The sequence below is a fragment of the Punica granatum genome, unplaced genomic scaffold (assembly GCF_007655135.1).
Source record: "Punica granatum isolate Tunisia-2019 unplaced genomic scaffold, ASM765513v2 Contig00509, whole genome shotgun sequence".
In the NCBI taxonomy this organism is placed as follows: Eukaryota; Viridiplantae; Streptophyta; class Magnoliopsida; order Myrtales; family Lythraceae; genus Punica; species Punica granatum.
This window is the reverse complement of record NW_022204385.1, coordinates 53,131-65,448: the sequence shown is the minus strand read 5'-3', so window position 1 is coordinate 65,448 and position 12,318 is coordinate 53,131. Positions and strand designations below refer to the sequence as shown.

Sequence of the window (12,318 nt, the reverse complement as noted above, 5' to 3'; positions counted from 1 at the left end):
CAGCACTAATGCACCGGATCCATCAGAACTCCGAAGTTAAGCGTGCGGGGCGAGAGTAGTAGAGGATGGGTGACCTCCTGGGAAGTCCTCGTGTTGCACCCCTCCTTTTTAATTTTTTTTTTGCTGCTCGGGGAAACTGTCCGACGTTGGACGGGAATCGATCGTTACGGTTAATGTTTTGGGCACGTGCTATGCACTCGATACTTTTTTCTTTCGTTTCTGCGATCATTTTTGCATTTTTTTTTTCATTAGCTCTACGGAGGAACAAAGTGAATTCGAGCACAAAGGTTGACGGGTGCGATCATACCAGCACTAATGCACCGGATCCCATCAGAACTCCGAAGTTAAGCGTGCTTGGGCGAGAGTAGTACTAGGATGGGTGACCTCCTGGGAAGTCCTCGTGTTGCACCCCTCCTTTTTAATTTTTTTTTGCTGCTCGGGAAACTGTCCGACGTTGGACGGGAATCCGATCGTTACGGTTAATGTTTGGGCACGTGCTCACTCGCAAAAGGCGTAAAGTTCGTGGTGAATGCACTCGATACTTTTTTCTTTCGTTTCTGCGATCATTTTTGCATTTTTTTTCATTAGCTCTACGGAGGAACAAAGTGAATTCGAGCGCAAAGGTTGACGGGTGCGATCATACCAGCACTAATGCACCGGATCCCATCAGAACTCCGAAGTTAAGCGTGCTTGGGCGAGAGTAGTACTACTAGGATGGGTGACCTCCTGGGAAGTCCTCGTGTTGCACCCCTCCTTTTTAATTTTTTTTGCTGCTCGGAAAACTGTCCGACGTTGGACGGGAATCCGATCGTTACGGTTAATGTTTTGGGCACGTGCTCACTCGCAAAAGGCGTAAAGTTCGTTGTGAAATGCACTCGATACTTTTTTTCTTTCGTTTCTGCGCTCATTTTTGCATTTTTTTTCATTAGCTCTACGGAGGAACAAAGTGAATTCGAGCGCAAAGGTTGACGGGTGCGATCATACCAGCACTAATGCACCGGATCCCATCAGAACTCCGAAGTTAAGCGTGCTTGGGGAGAGTGAGTAGTACTAGGATGGGTGACCTCCTGGGAAGTCCTCGTGTTGCACCCCTCTTTTTAATTTTTTTTTGCTGCTCGGGAAACTGTCCGACGTTGGACGGGAATCCCATCGTTACGGTTAATGTTTTGGGCACGTGCTCACTCGCAAAAGGCGTAAGGTCGTGGTGAAATGCACTCGATACTTTTTTTCTTTCGTTTCTGCGCTCATTTTTGCATTTTTTTTCATTAGCTCTAGGAGGAGGAACAAAGTGAATTCGAGCGCAAAGGTTGACGGGTGCGATCATACCAGCACTAATGCACCGGATCCCATCAGAACTCCGAAGTTAAGCGTGCTTGGGCGAGAGTAGTACTAGGATGGGTGACCTCCTGGGAAGTCCTCGTGTTGCACCCCTCCTTTTTAATTTTTTTTTGCTGCTCGGGAAACTGTCCGACGTTGGACGGGAATCCGATCGTTACGGTTAATGTTTTGGGCACGTGCTCACTCGCAAAAGGCGTAAAGTTCGTGGTGAAATGCACTCGATACTTTTTTTCTTTCGTTTCTGCGCTCATTTTTGCATTTTTTTTTTCATTAGCTCTACGGAGGAACAAAGTGAATTCGAGCGCAAAGGTTGACGGGTGCGATCATACCAGCACTAATGCACCGGATCCCATCAGAACTCCGAAGTTAAGCGTGCTTGGGCGAGAGAGTAGTACTAGGATGGGTGACCTCCTGGGAAGTCCTCGTGTTGCACCCCTCCTTTTTAATTTTTTTTTGCTGCTCGGGAAACTGTCCGACGTTGGACGGGAATCCGATCGTTACGGTTAATGTTTTGGGCACGTGCTTGCACTCGATACTTTTTTCTTTCGTTTCTGCGATCATTTTTGCATTTTTTTTTCATTAGCTCTACGGAGGAACAAAGTGAATTCGAGCACAAAGGTTGACGGGTGCGATCATACCAGCACTAATGCACCGGATCCCATCAGAACTCCGAAGTTAAGCGTGCTGGCGAGAGTGGAGAGAGTAGTACTAGGATGGGTGACCTCCTGGGAAGTCCTCGTGTTGCACCCCTCCTTTTTAATTTTTTTTGCTGCTCGGGAAACTGTCCGACGTTGGACGGGAATCCGATCGTTACGGTTAATGTTTTGGGCACGTGCTCACTCGCAAAAGGGCGTAAAGTTCGTGGTGAAATGCACTCGATACTTTTTTTCTTTCGTTTCTGCGCTCATTTTTGCATTTTTTTTTCATTAGCTCTACGGAGGAACAAAGTGAATTCGAGCGCAAAGGTTGACGGGTGCGATCATACCAGCACTAATGCACCGGATCCCATCAGAACTCCGAAGTTAAGCGTGCTTGGGCGAGGGCGAGAGTAGTACTAGGATGGGTGACCTCCTGGGAAGTCCTCGTGTTGCACCCTCCTTTTTAATTTTTTTTTGCTGCTCGGGAAACTGTCCGACGTTGGACGGGAATCCGATCGTTACGGTTAATGTTTTGGGCACGTGCTCACTCGCAAAAGGCGTAAAGTTCGTGGTGAAATGCACTCGATACTTTTTTTCTTTCGTTTCTGCGCTCATTTTTGCATTTTTTTTTCATTAGCTCTACGGAGGAACAAAGTGAATTCGAGCGCAAAGGTTGACGGGTGCGATCATACCAGCACTAATGCACCGGATCCCATCAGAACTCCGAAGTTAAGCGTGCTTGGGCGAGAGTAGTACTAGGATGGGTGACCTCCTGGGAAGTCCTCGTGTTGCACCCCTCCTTTTTAATTTTTTTTGCTGCTCGGGAAACTGTCCGACGTTGGACGGGAATCCGATCGTTACGGTTAATGTTTTGGGCACGTGCTATGCACTCGATACTTTTTTCTTTCGTTTCTGCGATTATTTTTGCATTTTTTTTTCATTAGCTCTACGGAGGAACAAAGTGAATTCGAGCACAAAGGTTGACGGGTGCGATCATACCAGCACTAATGCACCGGATCCCATCAGAACTCCGAAGTTAAGCGTGCTTGGGCGGAGAGTAGTACTAGGATGGGTGACCTCCTGGGAAGTCCTCGTGTTGCACCCCTCCTTTTAATTTTTTTTTGCTGCTCGGGAAACTGTCCGACGTTGGACGGGAATCCGATCGTTACGGTTAATGTTTTGGGCACGTGCTATGCACTCGATACTTTTTTCTTTCGTTTCTGCGATCATTTTTGCATTTTTTTTCATTAGCTCTACGGAGGAACAAAGTGAATTCGAGCGCAAAGGTTGACGGGTGCGATCATACCAGCACTAATGCACCGGATCCCATCAGAACTCCGAAGTTAAGCGTGCTTGGGCGAGAGAGTAGTACTAGAATGGGTGACCTCCTGGGAAGTCCTCGTGTTGCACCCCTCCTTTTAATTTTTTTTTTGCTGCTCGGGAAACTGTCCGACGTTGGACGGGAATCCGATCGTTACGGTTAATGTTTGGGCACGTGCTCACTCGCAAAAGGCGTAAAGTTCGTGGTGAAATGCACTCGATACTTTTTTTCTTCGTTTCTGCGCTCATTTTTGCATTTTTTTTTTCATTAGCTCTACGGAGGAACAAAGTGAATTCGAGCGCAAAGGTTGACGGGTGCGATCATACCAGCACTAATGCACCGGATCCCATCAGAACTCCGAAGTTAAGCGTGCTTGGGCGAGAGTAGTACTAGGATGGGTGACCTCCTGGGAAGTCCTCGTGTTGCACCCCTCCTTTTTAATTTTTTTTTGCTGCTCGGGAAACTGTCCGACGTTGGACGGGAATCCGATCGTTACGGTTAATGTTTTGGGCACGTGCTATGCACTCGATACTTTTTTCTTTCGTTTCTGCGATCATTTTTGCATTTTTTTTTCATTAGCTCTACGGAGGAACAAAGTGAATTCGAGCACAAAGGTTGACGGGTGCGATCATACCAGCACTAATGCACCGGATCCCATCAGAACTCCGAAGTTAAGCGTGCTTGGAGAGTAGTGAGTAGGAGTGGGTGACTTGACTCCTGGGAAGTCCTCGTGTTGCACCCTCCTTTTTAATTTTTTTTTTGCTGCTCGGGAAACTGTCCGACGTTGGACGGGAATCCGATCGTTACGGTTAATGTTTTGGGCACGTGCTATGCACTCGATACTTTTTTTCTTCGTTTCTGCGATCATTTTTGCATTTTTTTTTCATTAGCTCTACGGAGGAACAAAGTGAATTCGAGCGCAAAGGTTGACGGGTGCGATCATACCAGCACTAATGCACCGGATCCCATCAGAACTCCGAAGTTAAGCGTGCTTGGGCGAGAGTAGTACTAGGATGGGTGACCTCCTGGGAAGTCCTCGTGTTGCACCCCTCCTTTTTAATTTTTTTTTGCTGCTCGGGAAACTGTCCGACGTTGGACGGGAATCCGATCGTTACGGTTAATGTTTTGGGCACGTGCTATGCACTCGATACTTTTTTCTTTCGTTTCTGCGATCATTTTTGCATTTTTTTTCATTAGCTCTACGGAGGAACAAAGTGAATTCGAGCACAAAGGTTGACGGGTGCGATCATACCAGCACTAATGCACCGGATCCCATCAGAACTCCGAAGTTAAGCGTGCTTGGGCGAGAGTAGTACTAGGATGGGTGACCTCCTGGGAAGTCCTCGTGTTGCACCCCTCCTTTTTAATTTTTTTTGCTGCTCGGGAAACTGTCCGACGTTGGACGGGAATCCGATCGTTACGGTTAATGTTTTGGGCACGTGCTCACTCGCAAAAGGCGTAAAGTTCGTGGTGAAATGCACTCGATACTTTTTTCTTTCGTTTCTGCGCTCATTTTTGCATTTTTTTTTCATTAGCTCTACGGAGGAACAAAGTGAATTCGAGCGCAAAGGTTGACGGGTGCGATCATACCAGCACTAATGCACCGGATCCCATCAGAACTCCGAAGTTAAGCGTGCTTGGGCGAGAGTAGTACTAGGATGGGTGACCTCCTGGGAAGTCCTCGTGTTGCACCCCTCCTTTTTAATTTTTTTTTGCTGCTCGGGAAACTGTCCGACGTTGGACGGGAATCCATCGTTACGGTTAATGTTTGGGCACGTGCTCACTCGCAAAAGGCGTAAAGTTCGTGTGAAATGCACTCGATACTTTTTTTCTTTCGTTTCTGCGCTCATTTTTGCATTTTTTTCATTAGCTCTACGGAGGAACAAAGTGAATTCGAGCGCAAAGGTTGACGGGTGCGATCATACCAGCACTAATGCACCGGATCCCATCAGAACTCCGAAGTTAAGCGTGCTTGGGCGAGAGTAGTACTAGGATGGGTGACCTCCTGGGAAGTCCTCGTGTTGCACCCCTCCTTTTTAATTTTTTTTTGCTGCTCGGGAAACTGTCCGACGTTGGACGGGAATCCCATCGTTACGGTTAATGTTTTGGGCACGTGCTCACTCGCAAAAGGCGTAAAGTTCGTTGTGAAATGCACTCGATACTTTTTTTCTTTCGTTTCTGCGATCATTTTTGCATTTTTTTTTCATTAGCTCTACGGAGGAACAAAGTGAATTCGAGCACAAAGGTTGACTGGTGCGATCATACCTGCACTAATGCACCGGATCCCATCAGAACTCCGAAGTTAAGCGTGCTTGGGCGAGAGTAGTACTAGGATGGGTGACCTCCTGGGAAGTCCTCGTGTTGCACCCCTCCTTTTTAATTTTTTTTTGCTGCTCGGGAAACTGTCCGACGTTGGACGGGAATCCGATCGTTACGGTTAATGTTTTGGGCACGTGCTCACTCGCAAAAGGCGTAAAGTTCGTGTGAAATGCACTCGATACTTTTTTTCTTTCGTTTCTGCGCTCATTTTTGCATTTTTTTTCATTAGCTCTACGGAGGAACAAAGTGAATTCGAGCGCAAAGGTTGACGGGTGCGATCATACCAGCACTAATGCACCGGATCCCATCAGAACTCCGAAGTTAAGCGTGCTTGGGCGAGAGTAGTACTAGATGGGTGACCTCCTGGGAAGTCCTCGTGTTGCACCCCTCCTTTTTAATTTTTTTTTGCTGCTCGGGAAACTGTCCGACGTTGGACGGGAATCCGATCGTTACGGTTAATGTTTTGGGCACGTGCTCACTCGCAAAAGGCGTAAAGTTCGTGTGAAATGCACTCGATACTTTTTTTCTTTCGTTTCTGCGCTCATTTTTGCATTTTTTTTTCATTAGCTCTACGGAGGAACAAAGTGAATTCGAGCGCAAAGGTTGACGGGTGCGATCATACCAGCACTAATGCACCGGATCCCATCAGAACTCCGAAGTTAAGCGTGCTTGGGCGAGAGAGTAGTACTAGGATGGGTGACCTCCTGGGAAGTCCTCGTGTTGCACCCCTCCTTTTTAATTTTTTTTTGCTGCTCGGGAAACTGTCCGACGTTGGACGGGAATCCGATCGTTACGGTTAATGTTTTGGGCACGTGCTATGCACTCGATACTTTTTTTCTTTCGTTTCTGCGATCATTTTTGCATTTTTTTTCATTAGCTCTACGGAGGAACAAAGTGAATTCGAGCACAAAGGTTGACGGGTGCGATCATACCAGCACTAATGCACCGGATCCCATCAGAACTCCGAAGTTAAGCGTGCTTGGGCGAGAGTGAGAGTAGTACTAGGATGGGTGACCTCCTGGGAAGTCCTCGTGTTGCACCCCTCCTTTTAATTTTTTTTTTTTTGCTGCTCGGGAAACTGTCCGACGTTGGACGGGAATCCGATCGTTACGGTTAATGTTTTGGGCACGTGCTATGCACTCGATACTTTTTTTCTTTCGTTTCTGCGATCATTTTTGCATTTTTTTTTCATTAGCTCTACGGAGGAACAAAGTGAATTCGAGCACAAAGGTTGACGGGTGCGATCATACCAGCACTAATGCACCGGATCCCATCAGAACTCCGAAGTTAAGCGTGCTTGGGCGAGAGTAGTACTAGGATGGGTGACCTCCTGGGAAGTCCTCGTGTTGCACCCCTCCTTTTTAATTTTTTTTTGCTGCTCGGGAAACTGTCCGACGTTGGACGGGAATCCGATCGTTACGGTTAATGTTTTGGGCACGTGCTATGCACTCGATACTTTTTTTCTTTCGTTTCTGCGATCATTTTTGCATTTTTTTTCATTAGCTCTACGGAGGAACAAAGTGAATTCGAGCACAAAGGTTGACGGGTGCGATCATACCAGCACTAATGCACCGGATCCCATCAGAACTCCGAAGTTAAGCGTGCTTGGGCGAGAGTAGTACTAGGATGGGTGACCTCCTGGGAAGTCCTCGTGTTGCACCCCTCCTTTTTAATTTTTTTTTGCTGCTCGGGAAACTGTCCGACGTTGGACGGGAATCCGATCGTTACGGTTAATGTTTGGGCACGTGCTCACTCGCAAAAGGCGTAAAGTTCGTGGTGAAATGCACTCGATACTTTTTTCTTTCGTTTCTGCGCTCATTTTTGCATTTTTTTTCATTAGCTCTACGGAGGAACAAAGTGAATTCGAGCGCAAAGGTTGACGGGTGCGATCATACCAGCACTAATGCACCGGATCCCATCAGAACTCCGAAGTTAAGCGTGCTTGGGGCGAGAGTAGTACTAGGATGGGTGACCTCCTGGGAAGTCCTCGTGTTGCACCCCTCCTTTTAATTTTTTTTTGCTGCTCGGGAAACTGTCCGACGTTGGACGGGAATCCGATCGTTACGGTTAATGTTTTGGGCACGTGCTATGCACTCGATACTTTTTTCTTTCGTTTCTGCGATCATTTTTGCATTTTTTTTTCATTAGCTCTACGGAGGAACAAAGTGAATTCGAGCACAAAGGTTGACGGGTGCGATCATACCAGCACTAATGCACCGGATCCCATCAGAACTCCGAAGTTAAGCGTGCTTGGGCGAGAGTAGTACTAGGATGGGTGACCTCCTGGGAAGTCCTCGTGTTGCACCCCTCCTTTTTAATTTTTTTTTGCTGCTCGGGAAACTGTCCGACGTTGGACGGGAATCCGATCGTTACGGTTAATGTTTTGGGCACGTGCTCACTCGCAAAAGGCGTAAAGTTCGTGGTGAAATGCACTCGATACTTTTTTCTTTCGTTTCTGCGCTCATTTTTGCATTTTTTTTTCATTAGCTCTACGGAGGAACAAAGTGAATTCGAGCGCAAAGGTTGACGGGTGCGATCATACCAGCACTAATGCACCGGATCCCATCAGAACTCCGAAGTTAAGCGTGCTTGGGCGAGAGTAGTACTAGGATGGGTGACCTCCTGGGAAGTCCTCGTGTTGCACCCCTCCTTTTTAATTTTTTTTGCTGCTCGGGAAACTGTCCGACGTTGGACGGGAATCCGATCGTTACGGTTAATGTTTTGGGCACGTGCTATGCACTCGATACTTTTTTTCTTTCGTTTCTGCGATCATTTTTGCATTTTTTTTTCATTAGCTCTACGGAGGAACAAAGTGAATTCGAGCGCAAAGGTTGACGTGCGATCATACCAGCACTAATGCACCGGATCCCATCAGAACTCCGAAGTTAAGCGTGCTTGGGCGAGAGTAGTACTAGGATGGGTGACCTCCTGGGAAGTCCTCGTGTTGCACCCCTCCTTTTTAATTTTTTTTTGCTGCTCGGGAAACTGTCCGACGTTGGACGGGAATCCGATCGTTACGGTTAATGTTTTGGGCACGTGCTCACTCGCAAAAGGCGTAAAGTTCTGTGTGAAATGCACTCGATACTTTTTTCTTTCGTTTCTGCGCTCATTTTTGCATTTTTTTTTCATTAGCTCTACGGAGGAACAAAGTGAATTCGAGCGCAAAGGTTGACGGGTGCGATCATACCAGCACTAATGCACCGGATCCCATCAGAACTCCGAAGTTAAGCGTGCTTGGGCGAGAGTAGTACTAGGATGGGTGACCTCCTGGGAAGTCCTCGTGTTGCACCCCTCCTTTTTAATTTTTTTTTGCTGCTCGGGAAACTGTCCGACGTTGGACGGGAATCCGATCGTTACGGTTAATGTTTTGGGCACGTGCTCACTCGCAAAAGGCGTTAAGTTCGTGGTGAAATGCACTCGATACTTTTTTTCTTTCGTTTCTGCGCTCATTTTTGCATTTTTTTTTCATTAGCTCTACGGAGGAACAAAGTGAATTCGAGCGCAAAGGTTGACGGGTGCGATCATACCAGCACTAATGCACCGGATCCCATCAGAACTCCGAAGTTAAGCGTGCTTGGGCGAGAGTAGTACTAGGATGGGTGACCTCCTGGGAAGTCCTCGTGTTGCACCCCTCCTTTTTAATTTTTTTTGCTGCTCGGGAAACTGTCCGACGTTGGACGGGAATCCGATCGTTACGGTTAATGTTTTGGGCACGTGCTATGCACTCGATACTTTTTTTTTTTCTTTCGTTTCTGCGATCATTTTTGCATTTTTTTTTCATTAGCTCTACGGAGGAACAAAGTGAATTCGAGCACAAAGGTTGACGGGTGCGATCATACCAGCACTAATGCACCGGATCCCATCAGAACTCCGAAGTTAAGCGTGCTTGGGCGAGAGTAGTACTAGGATGGGTGACCTCCTGGGAAGTCCTCGTGTTGCACCCCTCCTTTTTAATTTTTTTTTGCTGCTCGGGAAACTGTCCGACGTTGGACGGGAATCCGATCGTTACGGTTAATGTTTTGGGCACGTGCTATCGCAAAAGGCGTAAAGTTCTGTGAATGCACTCGATACTTTTTCTTTCGTTTCTGCGATCATTTTTGCATTTTTTTTTCATTAGCTCTACGGAGGAACAAAGTGAATTCGAGCGCAAAGGTTGACGGGTGCGATCATACCAGCACTAATGCACCGGATCCCATCAGAACTCCGAAGTTAAGCGTGCGTGCTTGGGCGAGAGTAGTACTAGGATGGGTGACCTCCTGGGAAGTCCTCGTGTTGCACCCCTCCTTTTTAATTTTTTTTTGCTGCTCGGGAAACTGTCCGACGTTGGACGGGAATCCGATCGTTACGGTTAATGTTTTGGGCACGTGCTATGCACTCGATACTTTTTTTCTTTCGTTTCTGCGATCATTTTTGCATTTTTTTTTCATTAGCTCTACGGAGGAACAAAGTGAATTCGAGCGCAAAGGTTGACGGGTGCGATCATACCAGCACTAATGCACCGGATCCCATCAGAACTCCGAAGTTAAGCGTGCTGGGCGAGAGTAGTACTAGGATGGGTGACCTCCTGGGAAGTCCTAGTGTTGCACCCCTCCTTTTTAATTTTTTTTTGCTGCTCGGGAAACTGTCCGACGTTGGACGGGAATCCGATCGTTACGGTTAATGTTTTGGGCACGTGCTCACTCGCAAAAGGCGTAAAGTTCGTTGTGAAATGCACTCGATACTTTTTTTCTTTCGTTTCTGCGCTCATTTTTGCATTTTTTTTTAATTAGCTCTACGGAGGAACAAAGTGAAATCGAGCGCAAAGGTTGACGGGTGCGATCATACCAGCACTAATGCACCGGATCCCATCAGAACTCCGAAGTTAAGCGTGCTTGGGAGAGAGTAGTACTAGGATGGGTGACCTCCTGGGAAGTCCTAGTGTTGCACCCCTCCTTTTTAATTTTTTTTTGCTGCTCGGGAAACTGTCCGACGTTGGACGGGAATCCGATCGTTACGGTTAATGTTTTGGGCACGTGCTCATCGCAGGCAGTTCTGATGCACTCGAACTTTTTTCTTTCGTTTCTGCGATCATTTTTGCATTTTTTTTTCATTAGCTCTACGGAGGAACAAAGTGAATTCGAGCGCAAAGGTTGACGGGTGCGATCATACCAGCACTAATGCACCGGATCCCATCAGAACTCCGAAGTTAAGCGTGCTTGGGCGAGAGTAGTACTAGGATGGGTGACCTCCTGGGAAGTCCTCGTGTTGCACCCCTCCTTTTAATTTTTTTTTGCTGCTCGGGAAACTGTCCGACGTTGGACGGGAATCCGATCGTTACGGTTAATGTTTTGGGCACGTGCTATGCACTCGATACTTTTTTCTTTCGTTTCTGCGATCATTTTTGCATTTTTTTTTCATTAGCTCTACGGAGGAACAAAGTGAATTCGAGCACAAAGGTTGACGGGTGCGATCATACCAGCACTAATGCACCGGATCCCATCAGAACTCCGAAGTTAAGCGTGCTTGGGCGAGAGTAGAGTAGTACTAGGGGTGACCTCCTGGGAAGTCCTCGTGTTGCACCCCTCCTTTTTAATTTTTTTTTGCTGCTCGGGAAACTGTCCGACGTTGGACGGGAATCCGATCGTTACGGTTAATGTTTTGGGCACGTGCTATGCACTCGATACTTTTTTTCTTTCGTTTCTGCGATCATTTTTGTTTTTTTTTCATTAGCTCTACGGAGGAACAAAGTGAATTCGAGCGCAAAGGTTGACGGGTGCGATCATACCAGCACTAATGCACCGGATCCCATCAGAACTCCGAAGTTAAGCGTGCTTGGGCGAGAGTAGTACTAGGATGGGTGACCTCCTGGGAAGTCCTCGTGTTGCACCCCTCCTTTTTAATTTTTTTTTGCTGCTCGGGAAACTGTCCGACGTTGGACGGGAATCCATCGTTACGGTTAATGTTTGGGCACGTGCTCACTCGCAAAAGGCGTAAAGTTCGTGGTGAAATGCACTCGATACTTTTTTCTTTCGTTTCTGCGCTCATTTTTGCATTTTTTTTTCATTAGCTCTACGGAGGACGGAGGAACAAAGTGAATTCGAGCGCAAAGGTTGACGGGTGCGATCATACCAGCACTAATGCACCGGATCCCATCAGAACTCCGAAGTTAAGCGTGCTTGGGCGAGAGTAGTACTAGGATGGGTGACCTCCTGGGAAGTCCTCGTGTTGCACCCCTCCTTTTTAATTTTTTTTTGCTGCTCGGGAAACTGTCCGACGTTGGACGGGAATCCGATCGTTACGGTTAATGTTTTGGGCACGTGCTATGCACTCGATACTTTTTTTCTTTCGTTTCTGCGATCATTTTTGCATTTTTTTTTCATTAGCTCTACGGAGGAACAAAGTGAATTCGAGCACAAAGGTTGACGGGTGCGATCATACCAGCACTAATGCACCGGATCCCATCAGAACTCCGAAGTTAAGCGTGCTTGGGCGAGAGTAGTACTAGGATGGGTGACCTCCTGGGAAGTCCTCGTGTTGCACCCCTCCTTTTTAATTTTTTTTTGCTGCTCGGGAAACTGTCCGACGTTGGACGGGAATCCGATCGTTACGGTTTTAATGTTTGGGCACGTGCTATGCACTCGATACTTTTTTTCTTTCGTTTCTGCGATCATTTTTGCATTTTTTTTCATTAGCTCTACGGAGGAACAAAGTGAATTCGAGCAC

General features: G+C 47.1%; 33 non-coding genes and 4 pseudogenes across 33 annotated transcripts; all 37 read left to right on the top strand.

The window, feature by feature from the left end:
* The first annotated feature begins 293 nt into the window (after positions 1–293).
* Positions 294–412, top strand: LOC116190854. Its single transcript, XR_004153045.1, has one exon. It is a non-coding gene; the product is annotated as a 5S ribosomal RNA (ribosomal RNA).
* A 217-nt stretch (positions 413–629) lies between these two features.
* Positions 630–751, top strand: LOC116190898. Its single transcript, XR_004153087.1, has one exon. It is a non-coding gene; the product is annotated as a 5S ribosomal RNA (ribosomal RNA).
* A 219-nt stretch (positions 752–970) lies between these two features.
* LOC116190917 lies at positions 971–1,092 on the top strand. Its single transcript, XR_004153102.1, has one exon. It is a non-coding gene; the product is annotated as a 5S ribosomal RNA (ribosomal RNA).
* A 220-nt stretch (positions 1,093–1,312) lies between these two features.
* On the top strand, positions 1,313–1,431 carry LOC116190853. The gene has a single exon (XR_004153044.1). It is a non-coding gene; the product is annotated as a 5S ribosomal RNA (ribosomal RNA).
* A 222-nt stretch (positions 1,432–1,653) lies between these two features.
* LOC116190889 lies at positions 1,654–1,774 on the top strand. The gene has a single exon (XR_004153078.1). It is a non-coding gene; the product is annotated as a 5S ribosomal RNA (ribosomal RNA).
* Positions 1,775–1,962: 188 nt separating this feature from the next.
* Positions 1,963–2,088, top strand: LOC116190921 (annotated as a pseudogene).
* A 221-nt stretch (positions 2,089–2,309) lies between these two features.
* Positions 2,310–2,434, top strand: LOC116190910 (annotated as a pseudogene).
* Positions 2,435–2,654: 220 nt separating this feature from the next.
* Positions 2,655–2,773, top strand: LOC116190852. Its single transcript, XR_004153043.1, has one exon. It is a non-coding gene; the product is annotated as a 5S ribosomal RNA (ribosomal RNA).
* A 188-nt stretch (positions 2,774–2,961) lies between these two features.
* Positions 2,962–3,081, top strand: LOC116190877. Its single transcript, XR_004153067.1, has one exon. It is a non-coding gene; the product is annotated as a 5S ribosomal RNA (ribosomal RNA).
* Positions 3,082–3,268: 187 nt separating this feature from the next.
* Positions 3,269–3,389, top strand: LOC116190897. Its single transcript, XR_004153086.1, has one exon. It is a non-coding gene; the product is annotated as a 5S ribosomal RNA (ribosomal RNA).
* Positions 3,390–3,609: 220 nt separating this feature from the next.
* LOC116190851 lies at positions 3,610–3,728 on the top strand. Its single transcript, XR_004153042.1, has one exon. It is a non-coding gene; the product is annotated as a 5S ribosomal RNA (ribosomal RNA).
* Positions 3,729–3,917: 189 nt separating this feature from the next.
* Positions 3,918–4,039, top strand: LOC116190926 (annotated as a pseudogene).
* A 189-nt stretch (positions 4,040–4,228) lies between these two features.
* LOC116190850 lies at positions 4,229–4,347 on the top strand. The gene has a single exon (XR_004153041.1). It is a non-coding gene; the product is annotated as a 5S ribosomal RNA (ribosomal RNA).
* Positions 4,348–4,535: 188 nt separating this feature from the next.
* On the top strand, positions 4,536–4,654 carry LOC116190849. Its single transcript, XR_004153040.1, has one exon. It is a non-coding gene; the product is annotated as a 5S ribosomal RNA (ribosomal RNA).
* A 219-nt stretch (positions 4,655–4,873) lies between these two features.
* LOC116190848 lies at positions 4,874–4,992 on the top strand. Its single transcript, XR_004153039.1, has one exon. It is a non-coding gene; the product is annotated as a 5S ribosomal RNA (ribosomal RNA).
* Positions 4,993–5,208: 216 nt separating this feature from the next.
* LOC116190847 lies at positions 5,209–5,327 on the top strand. Its single transcript, XR_004153038.1, has one exon. It is a non-coding gene; the product is annotated as a 5S ribosomal RNA (ribosomal RNA).
* A 221-nt stretch (positions 5,328–5,548) lies between these two features.
* LOC116190870 lies at positions 5,549–5,667 on the top strand. The gene has a single exon (XR_004153060.1). It is a non-coding gene; the product is annotated as a 5S ribosomal RNA (ribosomal RNA).
* A 219-nt stretch (positions 5,668–5,886) lies between these two features.
* On the top strand, positions 5,887–6,004 carry LOC116190875. The gene has a single exon (XR_004153065.1). It is a non-coding gene; the product is annotated as a 5S ribosomal RNA (ribosomal RNA).
* Positions 6,005–6,224: 220 nt separating this feature from the next.
* On the top strand, positions 6,225–6,345 carry LOC116190888. Its single transcript, XR_004153077.1, has one exon. It is a non-coding gene; the product is annotated as a 5S ribosomal RNA (ribosomal RNA).
* Positions 6,346–6,534: 189 nt separating this feature from the next.
* Positions 6,535–6,659, top strand: LOC116190911 (annotated as a pseudogene).
* A 193-nt stretch (positions 6,660–6,852) lies between these two features.
* On the top strand, positions 6,853–6,971 carry LOC116190846. Its single transcript, XR_004153037.1, has one exon. It is a non-coding gene; the product is annotated as a 5S ribosomal RNA (ribosomal RNA).
* A 189-nt stretch (positions 6,972–7,160) lies between these two features.
* On the top strand, positions 7,161–7,279 carry LOC116190844. Its single transcript, XR_004153035.1, has one exon. It is a non-coding gene; the product is annotated as a 5S ribosomal RNA (ribosomal RNA).
* Positions 7,280–7,497: 218 nt separating this feature from the next.
* LOC116190872 lies at positions 7,498–7,617 on the top strand. The gene has a single exon (XR_004153062.1). It is a non-coding gene; the product is annotated as a 5S ribosomal RNA (ribosomal RNA).
* Positions 7,618–7,805: 188 nt separating this feature from the next.
* On the top strand, positions 7,806–7,924 carry LOC116190843. The gene has a single exon (XR_004153034.1). It is a non-coding gene; the product is annotated as a 5S ribosomal RNA (ribosomal RNA).
* Positions 7,925–8,144: 220 nt separating this feature from the next.
* Positions 8,145–8,263, top strand: LOC116190842. The gene has a single exon (XR_004153033.1). It is a non-coding gene; the product is annotated as a 5S ribosomal RNA (ribosomal RNA).
* Positions 8,264–8,450: 187 nt separating this feature from the next.
* On the top strand, positions 8,451–8,569 carry LOC116190876. The gene has a single exon (XR_004153066.1). It is a non-coding gene; the product is annotated as a 5S ribosomal RNA (ribosomal RNA).
* A 220-nt stretch (positions 8,570–8,789) lies between these two features.
* Positions 8,790–8,908, top strand: LOC116190840. Its single transcript, XR_004153032.1, has one exon. It is a non-coding gene; the product is annotated as a 5S ribosomal RNA (ribosomal RNA).
* Positions 8,909–9,129: 221 nt separating this feature from the next.
* LOC116190839 lies at positions 9,130–9,248 on the top strand. Its single transcript, XR_004153031.1, has one exon. It is a non-coding gene; the product is annotated as a 5S ribosomal RNA (ribosomal RNA).
* Positions 9,249–9,441: 193 nt separating this feature from the next.
* LOC116190838 lies at positions 9,442–9,560 on the top strand. The gene has a single exon (XR_004153030.1). It is a non-coding gene; the product is annotated as a 5S ribosomal RNA (ribosomal RNA).
* A 214-nt stretch (positions 9,561–9,774) lies between these two features.
* LOC116190878 lies at positions 9,775–9,897 on the top strand. The gene has a single exon (XR_004153068.1). It is a non-coding gene; the product is annotated as a 5S ribosomal RNA (ribosomal RNA).
* Positions 9,898–10,087: 190 nt separating this feature from the next.
* Positions 10,088–10,205, top strand: LOC116190908. The gene has a single exon (XR_004153096.1). It is a non-coding gene; the product is annotated as a 5S ribosomal RNA (ribosomal RNA).
* A 221-nt stretch (positions 10,206–10,426) lies between these two features.
* Positions 10,427–10,545, top strand: LOC116190902. Its single transcript, XR_004153090.1, has one exon. It is a non-coding gene; the product is annotated as a 5S ribosomal RNA (ribosomal RNA).
* Positions 10,546–10,750: 205 nt separating this feature from the next.
* On the top strand, positions 10,751–10,869 carry LOC116190837. Its single transcript, XR_004153029.1, has one exon. It is a non-coding gene; the product is annotated as a 5S ribosomal RNA (ribosomal RNA).
* Positions 10,870–11,057: 188 nt separating this feature from the next.
* LOC116190919 lies at positions 11,058–11,178 on the top strand. The gene has a single exon (XR_004153104.1). It is a non-coding gene; the product is annotated as a 5S ribosomal RNA (ribosomal RNA).
* Positions 11,179–11,366: 188 nt separating this feature from the next.
* Positions 11,367–11,485, top strand: LOC116190836. Its single transcript, XR_004153028.1, has one exon. It is a non-coding gene; the product is annotated as a 5S ribosomal RNA (ribosomal RNA).
* A 225-nt stretch (positions 11,486–11,710) lies between these two features.
* Positions 11,711–11,829, top strand: LOC116190835. Its single transcript, XR_004153027.1, has one exon. It is a non-coding gene; the product is annotated as a 5S ribosomal RNA (ribosomal RNA).
* A 190-nt stretch (positions 11,830–12,019) lies between these two features.
* LOC116190834 lies at positions 12,020–12,138 on the top strand. The gene has a single exon (XR_004153026.1). It is a non-coding gene; the product is annotated as a 5S ribosomal RNA (ribosomal RNA).
* The last annotated feature ends 180 nt before the right edge of the window (positions 12,139–12,318 follow it).